Source organism: Pteropus medius, unplaced genomic scaffold (genome assembly GCF_902729225.1).
Source record: "Pteropus medius unplaced genomic scaffold, Ma_sr-lr_union100, whole genome shotgun sequence".
Taxonomy (NCBI): domain Eukaryota; kingdom Metazoa; phylum Chordata; class Mammalia; order Chiroptera; family Pteropodidae; genus Pteropus; species Pteropus medius.
Window position 1 is genome coordinate 14,088,320 of NW_024346062.1, and position 15,928 is coordinate 14,104,247.

Sequence of the window (15,928 nt, forward strand, 5' to 3'; positions counted from 1 at the left end):
TGGTTTAACCGCTGCTATCTGCTTCTCTGTGGTTGCTCTCCTTGTGTCTGAAGGGAAGACCAGAAGAGCAGAGCTCCCTAAGCTAGAAGGACACAAAGCTTTCCTCTTTGTGGTTTGTCCCCTTATGTGCTGAGACATTCATTTATCAGCTTGTCCTTTTCACAGGTATACTCTTGGTCACAGCAGGCTCCAGGAGATTACTTGTCTCGCTACTGAATTTCCTTTATGTGTTTTTTTTAAGTATGTAGGAAATTATAGTCTTGAACTTTCCTTTTTCATACACAAACTAATCATTATGAAACCCAATAATGATCCCTGAGGGAAAAACCACATGGAGTGAAAGGGCTCAGACGTGGAGTGAGGGTGTTGGAGAACAGACATCGTTCCGGGATCTGTGGACACAGTTCTCTCCAGGGGGTCAGTGCACTGAATTTTATGACTTGAAGCTATTTTTAGGCTATTACGCCATAGTTTCCACAAAGAAGAGTTGTGTGCTGTAATGTCCATTTTGCATCCTCCGTATCATTTCTGAGCCTGAAATTGCAAAGTTTGAGCATCATATATTATTTATCTGATGATTTGACTTAAAGAAGAGAAAAAAGTATGAAGAGCCAGAAATATCGGAAATACTCCATGAAATGAAGGGACTGGTTTTCCGTAATCCTTTCAACAAAAACTCTTTAATATTTCATTTCTATGGGTTATGTGACTACAGGATGGTTAACTCGATAATTTGCCTTCGAGTATAAGAAAGGAGTGTGAAAAAGAAGTTTCTTTTATATTTAAGATTTAAATATGATTTTTTCTTTCACAATATGAGAGATAAATATACCTCAACATTTTACTTTTGAGAGAGAAAGATTTTGGTATTCTGTTTTAAAGTTAAAACAGTCCTGTTCTTGGGCCAAAATCAGAATACGGGAGTTCTGGCACATTTGCCTCTCAGAAAAGGGTGAGAAATCTGACTTTTTATCTTCTAGCAAAATCTATTCTTAAGAAAGCCTCAAATATTTATTTACACTAAAGCGAAAATGACTAAATACAGTTTAAAACATGATTTCTCCCAAAGGAAGTTGTAGTTTCACAAGGGTCAACTCTTTAGGTGAAAAAGTAGAACCTTCCAATTATTGATTTATCTATGTATTGTTTGTTTGTTTGTTTGTTTGCTTCTTTTTAAAACTATATATATATAGTTTTAAAAAAGAGATTTAAGACCATGCATTATAAAATAAAACATTAAAAAATAATTGTGAACATTAGGATGCCTTTAGTATAGGGAATTGGGGTTGTAGTGGGGAATGGAAAGAACTCATTATTTTGTGGTTGTTAGAAATCCTTTTTTTTTACCTTGAAATCTTATTGGGGCAGGAGTGGGGTGGGGTCACTGACTTCACTTATAGCAGACCACCTTTCAGCACATAGTAGATAATTTATGGTGAAAAGGTGTTTTTTGTTAAAATCTCTCAGTTTGCTTGGAGCATTTAGTACAGTTTATTATTCTAGGTTTAGTTCTTTGGTAGCCTTTTCTTTCATTACTTATTAACCTCCATTTAAAGTACAATTTAATCATTCAAGGTACAAAGTTCAGTTAATGTTTCTATTGGTTCTAATTATGATAATACATAAGGCCACTGTATGACTTGAAACACCTCCTAAAATATAGTTCATATATGAAATAATTAGCCTTTGGGGCCCTGGTTCTGAATACCAGCATTATACAGGGCAATCCTGCAGTAATAGAAAAATGCTGCCCATGTTAATGAATGTTTATATGATACTTGTGTTCCAAATAGTCTATATGCTTCACTCATTACCTCTCCCTCCGATTCCCTCTATTGCTCTCCTTAAAAGGACAGGATGTCAAAGGAGACCAAATTCTACCCTAGGGGAATTGAGAAAGAAAAAAGCAGTAGATTTCCATTTCTGTAGAGCTATGTTTATTTTGCAATTCATCAAGGATGATGATTTCTTAGGACCTAGAACTCAAACTGAAGACAGTGGTTCAGTTTATTCCTATTTGAAGTAAAAGGAGCCCCAGAAGACTTGAGTAAATTTATAGATGCTACGTTTACCAATCAGAAATAAATTGTAGGTCTCTTATCTGCTGTCCCAGAACCTAGAATGGTGCCTGAACATCATATGCATTCAGTGAACACTTGCAAGATGAATGTACAACAAAGTCTCCCTTCTGAAACCTAGCTTCTGAAAGTCAGTGTAATAGGAGGCCTAAGGTACTTTTTAGGTACAGGAAATCCTTCATTTTCTACCCTGTTGATTGACTTAAGAAAAACAAGCTTCTGCTCCTTAGTGTACTGTGTTGGTAAAGGGTGCTCAGCTCTGGAATCAAGTTGCCCAGATTCAAAGAGTATCGTCACCACTTAGTAGCTGTGTAAATGTGGGGAAGTTAATTGGCTCCTCTGGGATGCCGTTTTCTCAACTGTAAAAAGGATTATTAGAGCAAGTAAATAATGTATTAAATGCACAGCACTCGACACCCATGGCCTGATAAATATTGGCCAGCAACCACAGTATAGCAGCCCTAGCCTCCAAAAAGCCTCAAGTCCTATCTGCTAAAAGGAAGATTCTTTCTGGCTAGAAATAACAGGAACTTCAAGGAGTTAAAGACAGATTCACATCTACCGGTGGCTTTTTAAGTCATGTAATAATTAAAAGAATCTTGAGGAAGACTACTTTACAGAGAGAAGTGGGCAGCTATCCAAAGGATTTTGAGTCAGAAATAAATATTGGTGGATTTCTCTCTTCAAAAAGATTTTTAGAATTATCTCCAATAAAATGAAGAGAGTTTATGGTTCTAAAATATAAAAATAATTTTTAAAAGCTATAAATATGGGATTTTACTTAGAAATTATTTTTCTTTAACAAACATGCCATTCATTCAACAAATATTTATTAAGCAACTACTATATACCAAACATTGTGTTAGGTGCTACGAATAAAAAGTGAAAAAGGCATAGTGCCTGTTCTTAATGAGTTTAGAAAACCTGAATGTTCAGATAAGCAACACTCTTCAAAATCATTATTTTGATGATCCTCCACGCTTATTCCAATATTGTAACTGTGGCTGTCAACACCTTCAAACAACTCTTGGGCAGTGCCTTCAGAGTCAATGCCCGGGCCACACAAAAACAGCAGTGGCTTCTATATTTTGGAAGGACCATTAGTCAGTGGACATTAAAATGCCCCAAAGATCCATTATTGATCGATAAACGCCACAGCTCAGAAACCTCCAGGTGCCTACTTCTCACCACTGTTACCGTTTCCTCTCTAGGACCCTCTAGAATGCCCCACAATCCAGTTACTAAAGACTTAATACCTGAACCTTAGTCAGGGTCCTTCAGTGACATCTGTTCTGATTGATCTATGTTTTATCATGCCTATTGCTGCGTATTTTAAATATCACCCCTAATACAGAGTTTCACATTGCATTCTCTCTTGTCTTTCTGTCACACACATTTTTTCTATCTGGTACACCCAGGGCCTCTCTCCTACTCCAGCTTACTTTTAGCTAGATCAAATCTAACTTCAAAGGCCATAGTTTGGCTATTTGTCTAGAATAAAAAGGAACAGACTAAAGACAAGTTCAAAATAAAACTAGATACTATGTTCCATTTATTTCATAGTGATTTGTTGCTTACGTTAATAATATAAGAAAAGAAAATGTTCAGTTTCCATTAGCAGTTAATAAAAATAAAGATGTGAAATTTTTTCCTGTCCAAACTCATGGATAGCTTGGATTTTATTCATAATCCTTCACAGCCACAGATCTCAGGTTGAGAACCTCTGTGAACAATCGGACTAACTTGGAAGCATTGAAAATAGTAATAAGGAAGAAGTATGCATGTTCCCCCCAAATTAGCAAGATGAACTTAAAATAACAAAATGGTACTAAACTTGGTGAAACCATTGGGGGTTGAAAATCATAATCCATAGCACGAATAGACCAAGATGATGAGTAATGGTGGAAGAAACCTAGGAGGAGTTGTGGGAAGCTAATTATGAGTAGGCTTTCAAAGGAATGGAAGAGCAGAGAAAAACCCTGCTATTTCAGGCTTCTAATGAAAAGACATTGTGTTATTGAAAAGGGGAGAGTGATCTTGTCTCGTAGCAAAACCAAAGTGCCTCAGCCTCAACAACCAATGACTATAAAATGTTATCTTATTTTCTTTAAATACCCAAACGATGTGAGCTGCAGTCTCACAGACTAGCTTGACTACCAGAAATTGGCCCCTCTTGCAAATGCTCCACTAACTTTTCCTTCGTTCCCAAGGGCTCTGCCTTAAGAATGTGAGGGATGGAGGTCTTCTGTATTCTTCCATTTGGGCTTTCTGCAAAGCCACCATGTGCCGTCTCTGTTGTCAATGACCCTTGTGAGGTTGATGCACAAAGATGTTTTACCATCTCTCTGACCTGATGTTGGGAGTGCAGGGGTCCTCTTTTGTATTCTTAGCTACTCAATCCAAAGCATAAACCAGTTGCTCTCTTAATTCCACATACAGTAGAGACCAAGATGCAAGTTCCCACAAAACTTCACTAAACATGGTGGGCAGGGGTGCTGTTGGGAATGACTACACCGAATAACTTATATGCAGGACAGAGTCTCTAGGATCAGCTCTGTCTTAGGGCAGCTAAAGAGATTTCTCGCTTTCTAGCTTAGTGGGAGTGTTTAAATACTCCCAAGAGGCCCCCAGAGAAAAAAGTTTTTCTTCTCTTCAGTGAAAGTCCCAGCCCTCAGTGAAAGTCCCAGTCCTCAGATTCTCTACATTTCTAGTTCAGATCTCTTGGGGGACTGACAGTGGGAATACCATATGGGGAAGACCCCAGCTTTACCCACAGAGGCTATTAGTTTAGCATCTATACATTCTGGATTATTTAGTTCTAAATAACATCACGAGTAGGAATTCCAAAGCCAGCCCGTTTTATTTTTGTTTTTGTTTTTGTTTTTCATTTTCTCCTCCAGTATGTGGTGAAGTTCATATCTACATATCTTTTTTATAGTCTTTAAATTCCAGTCTTCTGCCAGCAAGTGCTGTGACAAGGACAAACACATCTTCATGTCTTTTGTCTATTTTCTAATTAGCTGTTTTGGGTTTTTTTTTTAGTGTTGAGTTTTAAGAGTTCTTTATATATCCTAGATAATAGTCCTTTGTCAGATATGTGATTTGCAAATATTTTCTTCCAATCTGTATCTTGTCTTTTCATCCTCTTTACCATCTTTCGCAGAGCAAAAGTTTTCATTTTGATAAAGTCAGGTTTGCCAATTTTCCCTTTTTATGGATTATGCCTTTGTTGTCATGTGTAAGTACTCTTTGCCTAGATCTCAGTCTCAAAGATTTTTCCTGTTTTTTTTTCTTAACAGAAGGAAACATAATTTTACATTTTACATTTAAGTCTGTGATCCATTTGGGGTTAAATTTGTATAATATGTGAGGTTTAGGTCAAGATTCTTACTTATTTTCCTATAGATGTCCAGTTGCTCCAGTACCTTATGATGATAAGGCTATCTATCCTCTTTCCATTAAATTGTTTTTACACCTTTGTCAAAAGTCAGTTCAGCACAGTCGTGCAAGTCTATTTTGAGGTTTTCTATTCTGTTCCATTGATCTGTGTGTCTCTCCCCTCAGCAGTACCACAGATTACTGTGGCTATACAACAAATCTTGAAATTGAGTAGACTGATTTCTCCCCCATTATTTTTCTTAAAAAGTTTTAAAGCTATTCTAGCTTCTTTGCTTTTCCGCATAAATTTTAGAAAGAATAATCTTGCCTATATGTACAGAAATTCTGGCTGAGATTTTGATAAGAATTGTATTAAACCTATATATCAATATAAGGGGAATTAACATCTTTACTCTGTTGAGTCTTGCAGTCCATGAGCACGGTACGTCTCTCCATTTATTTAGATCTATTACTTAGATGTATTTACCTTGTTCCTGATCTTTGGGGGAAACATTCAGTCTTTCATCATTAAGTATAATGTTAACTTTACTGTATTGAAGAAGTTCCTCTCTATTTCTAGTTTTTATTATGGATTGGTATTAAATTTTGATGTACTTTTCCTCATCAAGAGATATGACAATGTTTTTTTCTTTAGTCTGTTAATATGGTAGTTTACACTGATGGATTTTCAAAAAATCGAACTAATTTTGCACCAATGAAATAAATTGTACTTGGTCATGACATATAATTTCTTTTATTTTTAAAATTCTATTTGCTAATGTTTTCTTAAGGACTTTTACATGTATTTTCCTGAATGATATTGGTCTGTGGTTTTCTCATACTCTCTCTTTCTGATATCGGGGTAATAATACTAGCTTCATAAAATGAATTGAGAGTGTTCTCTCCCTCTCTCTTTTCTGGAAGAGATTGTGTAAAATTTATGTCATTTCTTTCATAAGCATTTGGAAGAATTCTCTAGTGAGACCATTTGAGCCTGGAGATTTCTTTCTTGGAGCTTTTAAATTATGAATTCAATTTCCTTAATAGTTATTAGACTACATGAATTATCAATTTCATGCTAGGTTAGTTGTGGTTCTTTGTATTTTTGAAGTAGTTGGTCCATTTTATCTAAGATGTCAGACTTATGTATATAAAATTATTCACAGTATTCCTGTATTATCCAGTATCTGTCATGATATCCTTGTTTAATTTCTGGTATTGGTAGTTTGTGGCTTCTTTTTTCCTTTATCAGTCTTGTTAGAGGTTTGTCAATTTTATCAATCTTTTCAATGAACCAGGTTTTAGTTTTAGTTATTTTCTCTATTGTTTTTCTGTTTTTAATTTCATTAATTTCTGTTCTTTATTATTTCCTTTTCTGTTTATTTTGGGCTTATTTTTCTTTCCTTTATCTAGATTCTTGAGGTGGGAGCTTAGATTATTGATTTGAGAACTTTCTTCTAAGGTAAGCATTTAGTGCTATAAATTTCCCTCTTAGCATTGCGCTAGCTGTGTCCTACACATTTTTATATGTTGTGTTTTCATTTTCATTTAGTTCAATGTAATTTTTTATTTGTTTTGGGACTTTCTCTTTGACTCATTGTGTACTGTTTTTCTTCTGTTATTGATTTCAGTTTGCTTCCATTGTGGTTAGAGAACACCTTCTGTATGATTTAAATTCTTTCAAATATGTTGAAGTTTGTTTTATGGCCTGTGGTCTATGTTTGTATATGTTCAATGAACTCTTAAAAAATGTGTGTTCTTCTGTTGTTGAGTGGACTAGTTCATAAATTTCAATTAGAGTCTGTTGGTTGATGGTGTCGTTGAATTTTCTGTGTCCTTGCTGATTTTCTGTCTAGTTGTTCCACCAATTATTGGGAGAGGGGTATTGAAGTCTCCAGCTATAATTACAGACAAATCTATTTCTTCTTTTAATTCCACTAGTTTTTGCTTAAGATATTTTATAGCTCTGTTGTTTGGTACATACACATCCAAAACAGTCACATCCTCTTGGTAGAGTGGCCCTTTTATCATTATGTCATCACTTTCTGTCTTTAGTAACTCTTTGCTTTTAAGTCTACTTTATCTGATATTAATATAGCTACCCTTGCTTTCTTTTGATTAATGCTTGCATGATATATCTTTTTCTATTTCTTTACTTTCAATTTACCTATATTGTATTTGAAGTGAGTTTCTTGTAGACAGCATATAGTTGGGTCATATTTTTTAACCCATTCTGCCAATTTCTGTCTTTTAAATGGTGCATGTAGACACATTTTTATCTTTAAAATTTACTTTCTTAAAATTAAATAATTAAGTAACGTATGCAGTATACAAAATTTAAAAGAGGGAGAATGGGATGAAGGGTTAAAGAAGTACAAATTAGTACTTAATAGCTGGTCACAGGGATGGGGAGCATGGCAGAGGGAATGCAGTTAGTATTAATATGATGGCTAAGTGGAGGGCCAAGGGAAGGGAGGGAGCAATTGGGGATATTTTATGAACAATATAGATGTCAAAATGATATTTTATGAACAATATAGATGTCTAACCAATGTACTGTATACTTGAAACTAATTTAAATAAATAAATTTTTAAAAATTGAAAAGATACCGAAGAAGACATATTAAAAAGTTGGTCTCCTTCCACCTTTTCTTCTAATCTTCCCATCCCCTTCCCAAGAGGCAAACATCTCTAGTTTTGTGTTGTCTTCTTTCAGAGCCAGTCTACAAGCATCCAAACATTTATAGGACTACATATTTAAAAAAAAAAAAAACAAATAAAAACAAAGTATGTATACAGGAGATCTTGGAGATCTTTCTATGTTGGTACATATAGAACATGCTGGAAACATTTAAATAAAAACATTTTCTTTAGTTTCAAAACTCTTAAAAGCCAGTCTAGAAAAATGTGCCATCTTATACAAGATTAAGTCTGAAAATCTACATGAGTCAAAGACATTTAAGGAGCAGAATGGAGTATGTAATTTATAATGAAATATGTAAATTGCTAAAAACAGCGAGCTTAAATAAGAAATAATTTAGAAGAAATATGGTGGAAATCTACTATTAATAAGTCATAAATTTTCAGGGACTTGTGAGTTATTTAGCAACAACTGCCTATATGACTGAGACTAATGGGATAAGATCAAAAGGAAAGGCAATATTTTAAGTCTAAAATATAGCTCCTAGAAACTTTGTAAAATACTTTATGCTGTTATTTTCTTGTGTATCCAAATGAGGAAAAGCATAATATCTCATGAAATAAAACAGAATTCTGGACCTTGGGATTTTCGAATTGCAGAATAAACAGATTTCTGAAGAGGGAATGGTTAATCTATTAAACAAATATATATTAGGAACCTACTGTGTTCCAGACACAGTTCCAGTCAATGAACAAGACAGACAAAGTCTGTGCAATCTTGGAGCTCACATTCTGGGAAAGACAGTGTGGAAGGAAGGAAATAAAGGAATAAAAACCAAAAAAAAGCCAAGTAGTGATAGACGTTTTGATAAGAACAAAATAGGGCTGTGTGTTACAGAGACACAGGGAGATTATTTTACATTTGGTGTTAAAAGATGCTTTTGAACTGAGAAGCTCAGGAAACCATATCCATAATCCAAGAAAAAGTCTTTTGCTTACATTGCTCTAGTTTGCTCTGTCCTCCTCTGACCTCCTTCTGGCCAAATTCTTAAAGCCACAGCACAGTCCCACATTCTTGGTAAAGCCTTCTGGGATATTCCTGCCAGGAGGAATAAAGTGCACCTGATGAGACAGCCACTGTAAGCACTGGACTGGAGAATGATCTGATTGGCCCGGTGCAAGAAGGGTCAGAGAGAAGAAACCACAAGCAGAAAGGCCAGATGAAGGAATTAAGCTAAATATATACTATCTCAAGAATATTCCCAGAAATTACTGTTAAAATTAAATCTCTGCTTACAATGAAATACTGTATAGCAGAGGTTCTCAAACTTTTTGATCAGAGGACCCTTTATGCCCTTAAAAATTATTGAGGACTTTAAAGAGTTTTTGATTATGTGAATTATAGCTATTCATATTTACTACATTATAACTTAAAACTTTGAAATTTAAAAATATTTATGTATGCATTCATTTAAAAATAATGCTATACCTATTGCATGCTACATATATACATTTTTGTAAAATGACTTTATGTTCCCCAAACAAATGCATTAGTGAGAATAAAGGCAATTTTAAATTTTGCAATCTCTTTAACAAATAGTTTATGAGAAAATAGCTGGTCTCTCATCTCTGCTTTTCCGTTTGATCTATTGCTATATGTTTTATTTAAAGTATATAAAGAAAATCGAGTCTCATATAGATAAGTAATTTTTTTACATAAATGTGAGTATCCTTCTTTGAGGCTACATTTAAACTTTACAAGCAGTAGTTCCTTAAAGGTTAGTTTTAATGTGGATTCTGAACCATACTGATGAATTTTTCATATTCTGTTACATTAAAATACATTCATTTATCATGAACTTTGAATGGATCTTTTACCTATGCATGATTTTGTATCATGCATTGATTATTTAGGAAATATTGGTTCACTCAGTTATGCTCATCCTCCAAATGTTTACATATTTCTTTATATAATATTTTAAAAATCACATGTAGTAAAGTCTTTAATTATTGGGACACTGTCAACTTCATGGTGGTAGACAAGTTTTCCAAAATTTTTGTTTGAAAGTTCAAGTTTTGCCATTGACATGAAATACAGCCAGTTTTCCTTGAAGTTACAGGCTCACTTCATTCATTTTTGAGAAAATGTTTGCCAAATAATCAGGTCTGAATAACCATAGTTTTTCTGTTAGTCATTGAAGTAAAAATGGTGTTCAATGACAAAAGTAATTAGTTTAGCTTGCAACTCAATTTGCTTTTCCTCATGAGTTTCCTTCATTGTACTTCAGGATGCAGTAAATTTTATGCATACTTTTCATTACATCACACAGAATATTAAAAAAATATGAATCAAGCTCTGAGAGTTAATAATCTTTTATTAAGGACATTGTTAAATGAAATTGGCATTGATTTTTATTTATGTTTTTTGTTTATTTATGTTTTGTTGACTAGTATTGAACAATGATAGAATGATGACCAGTACAGTTTGGTGCCATTACCTTGGTTTGTGCTAAGGTACTAGCAATTTTTTCGCACCATTGCTCTTGTGCTATCAGTACAGATATCAATAAAGCAAAAAAAAATTAAATCTTACTGTATTTATGGATTTTTTTAACTTCTGGACCATACTTTAAACTACACTTATGAACCACACTTAGAGAACTGCTGCTGAGCAAAATGAGAATGTGGTCCAGCAGAAGAGGCTGGCTGACATGGAAATAATGTAATATGCTTATTCATACTATGGCATAATGAACTATGTAACTAAAAGTATTATGTTGGAGAGGTAGAATTAGTACCCTAAAACATTTTAGGTATTTGGCCTTTGCTAAGATAATATTCTCCTTCCAGAAGTCTCTTCCATTTTCCCTATATCTTCCAAGCTCGGTTCAGGCCCTGTCTTACCCACAAAGCCTTTCCCATCTCTATAGCCTGGATTACCTCCCCTCTTTTGAACTCAGCACTTTTTATATTGCCTATTTTCCAGTTTATTTGTTTATTGATTCAATCTATATTTGTATAATTATCTAATTTCTATGTTGTGCTAGGTTTAGGATCTAAAGATAAATGGCTTAAACTAATTTGGGAAGAAGGCCAATTGAAACGTTACTTCAGCACAGCCTGGTAAGTGTGACACTAGAGATAAGCACAGGAGGCTGGGGCAATGCACAGATGAGACATTGATTGGGGCAGTATCAAGTGGAATTTAGAGTGAGTCTGTGATACACCTTGCTCTCTCAATCTTTCCTCAAGTGGAAAATGGAGATAATACTATGAAGAAATGTGTGTAGACAATGTAGTATATGCTTGGTAAAGGATCAGTGCCCATGAATGTGTGTAATACCATGGCCTAGGTGGTGGATTGTTTGAGCTACATCATAATAGCAAATGTGTAATCTCACTTTAACTCAAATTTTTGTATTTCTTGAACTCATAAAGGGTCAGGCTTAACATACAATTATATTGCTTAAGAAAATCTCTTTTCTTCTTCTTCCCTCATCTACTTCTATTATACACTCAGGAACTGGGCCCATACCTTTCTAAGAGTCCTCATTCAAAACTACTACTTTTCTTCCATGTTGTCCCTGTGTCGTGGCCCAAAAGTGGCCATTGGATGGGTGGGGAATGCTTTAGGCCTAGCCAAGGGAGATTGATGAGGGGATTGCCTAGCTTAGTCCTGTACATAAATATTTTTCTGTAAATGGCTCTCTATAAATGTTTGTATTTAATCAAAGAAAGTTTCTTCTAGATAATGTGTCAATGCCCATTATCCTATTGAGATGGGGCGGGGAAAGGGTATGAATTTTACAAATGGTGGATATCATCCAGGGCTCTAAATCCTCCTATCAATCCTTCATCACTAATCCAGTTCCCTTGTAATGATTGTTTCTGGACAATCCGAACAAATTAGGAACCTTAGAGAGTCTTCCCTTCTCACTTTGACCAAGTCCCTGAGATGCCTTTTCTGAGGAAGCTTATTAGGGAGAGGTCTGCTCAGTTTATTTTTGAGTGAGTAGAGCTAGGCATCACAATATATACTGTGCCAAGCCATTAACAACTCACTTTTAGGGGTTGTTTACCCACAGCCCCTTTCCAAGAAGTATGTAGTTAGGAAAGAGAGGGAGAGGATGGGAGATTGAGGAGGGGTGGAGGGTGGCGTGGGGAGATAGAGAGAGAGATTATATTACCTAATTACAGATGATTAATATAAATTAATTATATTCAGGGCTTTCTAAGAAAGAGAGTGGAAGAGTAAGTTATGGAGAGGAAAGACAGAGAAAGAAACTAACATTGTGTAACGTTGTGTATTTACTATATGTCAGGCACTGTACGGGTACTTTACACATGATCTCTCAATTAATCCTCAGAACAAACAAACAAAAAGAGGTAAGTCTTATATCTATTTTATAGTTAAAGAAACTGAGCTCTGTAGAGATACTAAATTTATCCCAGGTCAGTCATACAACTAGTAAGTGACATTATCTAGGCCATGCCAGAGTTGTTGGCATAGCTGACAAAAATTGATATCACTGAAATGCTTATTTCTCACTCAGTCCACTGAAGACCTTGCTCTGTCTCTCCTACTGAGAGGCCGCCAGAATCAGTTACAAAGGTTTTAAAGTCACTTTCTTTTGGGGCAGAGAATATCTGGCTGATCCTGTTTGTTGCCTAATGAAAGCTAGCTATTCTTCCTCCTCTTTCTTCCTTGCTGTTAGAACCTGTCTCTCATGATAGAGGCTGAAATGCTAAATACTGGTTTTGCCTGTCCTTTTTGTGGCCATGGCATAGGCTTGCAACTCAATCTGGCTAATGGGACCTGAGGAGAAGTTTTCTCAGAAGCTTCTGGGAAAGGTTTGCTTCCTTAGTACAAGATGCGTAAGAGAGTCTCTACCCTTCCTATCATTCCTGCTTTGGACATTGCTTTGTGAAGATGTCCTGAAGCTGTGGCAACCATCTAGTGACCAAAAAGTTTCCTCATGCTTTTTATTCTCATATGATAAAAGACACTCTCAGGCACACTAGGACTTACCTATAATTAATTTCTTTTATTGTTCTGTGCAGAATAGTTTATATAAATGTTAAAATTACCATGGTGAAAGTAGTTTTATTTATTTTTAGTTTTATGGAAACATTTTTGAGGAGGAAGGGGACTTTCAAATTATTTTGATTTATCAATCCTTCATTTTACAGAAAAAAACATTTGGAGCAATTAAACGCTTTTCTCAGAGTTATAGAGCTAGTTAGTGATAGAGACAAGACTAGAGCCTAGGTTTTCTGGCTCTATATCAAATGTTAGTTCCACAAGACATTTTTTGATGAATAGTAAGACATCACTCAGATATAGCTAAGCTATTGAAAAGATTTATGACTGGTAAGTGACCATCTAAAATGATTCAACTTGTTTCGTTTATCTTGTTTCTAAATAGTTCTGAGCTTAGTTGGCTACTTAAGAGATTATCTGGGTTTTTTTTTTTTTTTTGAGATTCTTCTTTGAATTTGATGAATTATAAAAGTACCATAATTAAAATTATTCTGCAGCAGAGAAACCCAATATACTTTCTCTGATTTCCTTTCTCAGTATCACTTATAAGAGAAAGAAGAGCTGTATCACTTCTCAGTGCCATTATTTATAAGGTATAGCTTTATTTATAATGGCATTGAGATTACAGTTAATTTCACTCATAACATACATTTTTAATGCTAAATTAAGCAGTATTGGAGGACATGAAGATGACTTTGTCCTCTCTGGCCTTTTGTGGGCTCATTATGGAGGACACGAAGATGACTTTGTCCTCTCTGGCCTTTTGTGGGCTGATTTGTAGCCCTTAAGAAGGTATGTTGAAGTCCAAAACTCTGACATATGTGAAGGTGACCTTATTTGGAAATACGGTCTTTGCAGATGTGTTCAAGTTAGGATGAGATCATACTGGATTAGGGGGAGTCCCAAATCCAATGATTGATGTCTTTATAAGAAAACAGAGATTTGGTCAGAGGGGTACAGAGACACAAAGGAAATACAGGTAGAAGACCTCATGAAGATGGGAGCAGAGATTATAGTGACACATCTACCAGCAAAGGAACAGTAAGCCTTGCTGGCAACCACCAGGAACTAGGAAGAGGCCAGGAGGAATTCCTCCCTAGAGTCTGCTGAGGAAACATGGCCTTGTTGACACTTCGATTTTGGTCTTCAGACTTCTAGCCTCAAGAACTGTGAGAGAATAAATAACTTGTTTTAAGCCACTAAGTTTGTGGTGATTTGTTATGGCAGCCACAGGATACTAATTTACCTTCTCAAATGACAAACAAATAGCAAGATGGTTGTCAGCAGCTCCCCTCAGGGTTGAAGTGGGTTGAAGAAGAGAGCATTTGTTTTGGTATCTTACATACGAGTAACAGAATTCACTCTGTAGTGGCCAACTTGGTTCAGTTGCTCACCACTGAACCAACTGGTGTGTCTAGGGAATTAGGTATTCTAATTGGCCAGAAGTGAGTCAAGTGCTTGGCTCCCCGTATTCAGGTGAAGGCTCACCCATCCACATGGACCAAGAGTTGGTGCAGCCTGTTTCCCAAGGGAAAATGTGCCAACTGGAAAACAAGTTATCTACCATAAGATGCTCATCAGAGTTCTTTCACATAATAATGCCACCCTTTTCTCAGTCCTTAGTACTTTGCTTTATAGATCACTTAATTAAAGTAGTATACTATGGTTTATTTAGAATTTCTATGGTTTCTCTTCTAGATCGTAAATTCCTGGAGGTTAACGGATTGTTTTATTTTTAGTTAGTGGCCCAAATTATACGTAATATTTTCTTGTTAGTGTTGAATTTAATATTCAATGAGTAAATAACAGTAAGTTATGGTTTTATTTTGTTCAGTATCTCACTGTAATAGCAAAATTAGCCAAGAATACATCCATAACACCTTCAAGTTCCTTCAGTGCGACATAATCTCATCTCTATAATATCTTGCCTATCACATAGTCAACTGACTGTACATATTTTCTTTTTTCTACCTCCTCCATCCAATTATCTTTTCATTAAACCACCATACCCTAAGTTTAACTTGGTTTCTGAACAATAATAACTACGTAGCCATGTATCTTCATAGCCTATATTACTGTTTCTCACCTCTAATGTTTGTGTTATAGGTGCCTCAGAAAACAGAAATTTATTTTTCAAGAGTTTAGAGGCAATTGTATCTGTGCTATCTAGCATTTAAATGACAACAAATTCTCCTCAGTGTTAAGGGATGGCTGTTAGAAACTCTTTTCTTCTCCTTAGGAATGTGAACTTGACATCTATCTAAATTGTAGGCTGATAAATGAGGAATGCACTTTTATAAGGGATGCCCCAGATCTGAAAAATAGACCAATACTAGATGGATTACAAAGGACTTTAAAACTAATTTAAAAAGTCAATACTGACCTAGTGAAGAAATGAAAAACCAAGTTCTGGATCTATTTGAAATATGTTCTGTCATCCACTGTGAAATAGAATGTAAAAGGTAAATTTTCTTTCACATGTTCAGGTAATCAATACCAGTAATAGTCTTTTTTTTTTTAAAAAAAATAGTTATTTAAAAGAAAATAAGAAAATCTCTTTTTTAACACATCAGTTAATCTTTAGCTATTTTGCATTCTTTAATTTTAACCCAATTGAAAAAAGATTTACAATTGTCTATTAACCTGCTTATCTAGAAGTAATGCTTTCAGAATAGATATGAAAAAGAAAACCAAATTTAAAAACTATTACATATCACCATAATAATGAGGGGTAATTTGGTACAGTTTCCTGATATTTGAGATTATTTAATTGTTGAAATATTTTTATAAA

At 35.0% G+C, this 15,928-nt stretch overlaps 1 long non-coding RNA gene across 1 annotated transcript in view; it reads left to right on the plus strand.

Moving 5' to 3' along the window:
- Positions 1-15,928, plus strand: part of LOC120612558 (uncharacterized) — an 89,009-nt gene that overhangs the window by 8,791 nt on the left and 64,290 nt on the right. The gene's annotated exons all lie outside the window — the stretch shown is intronic.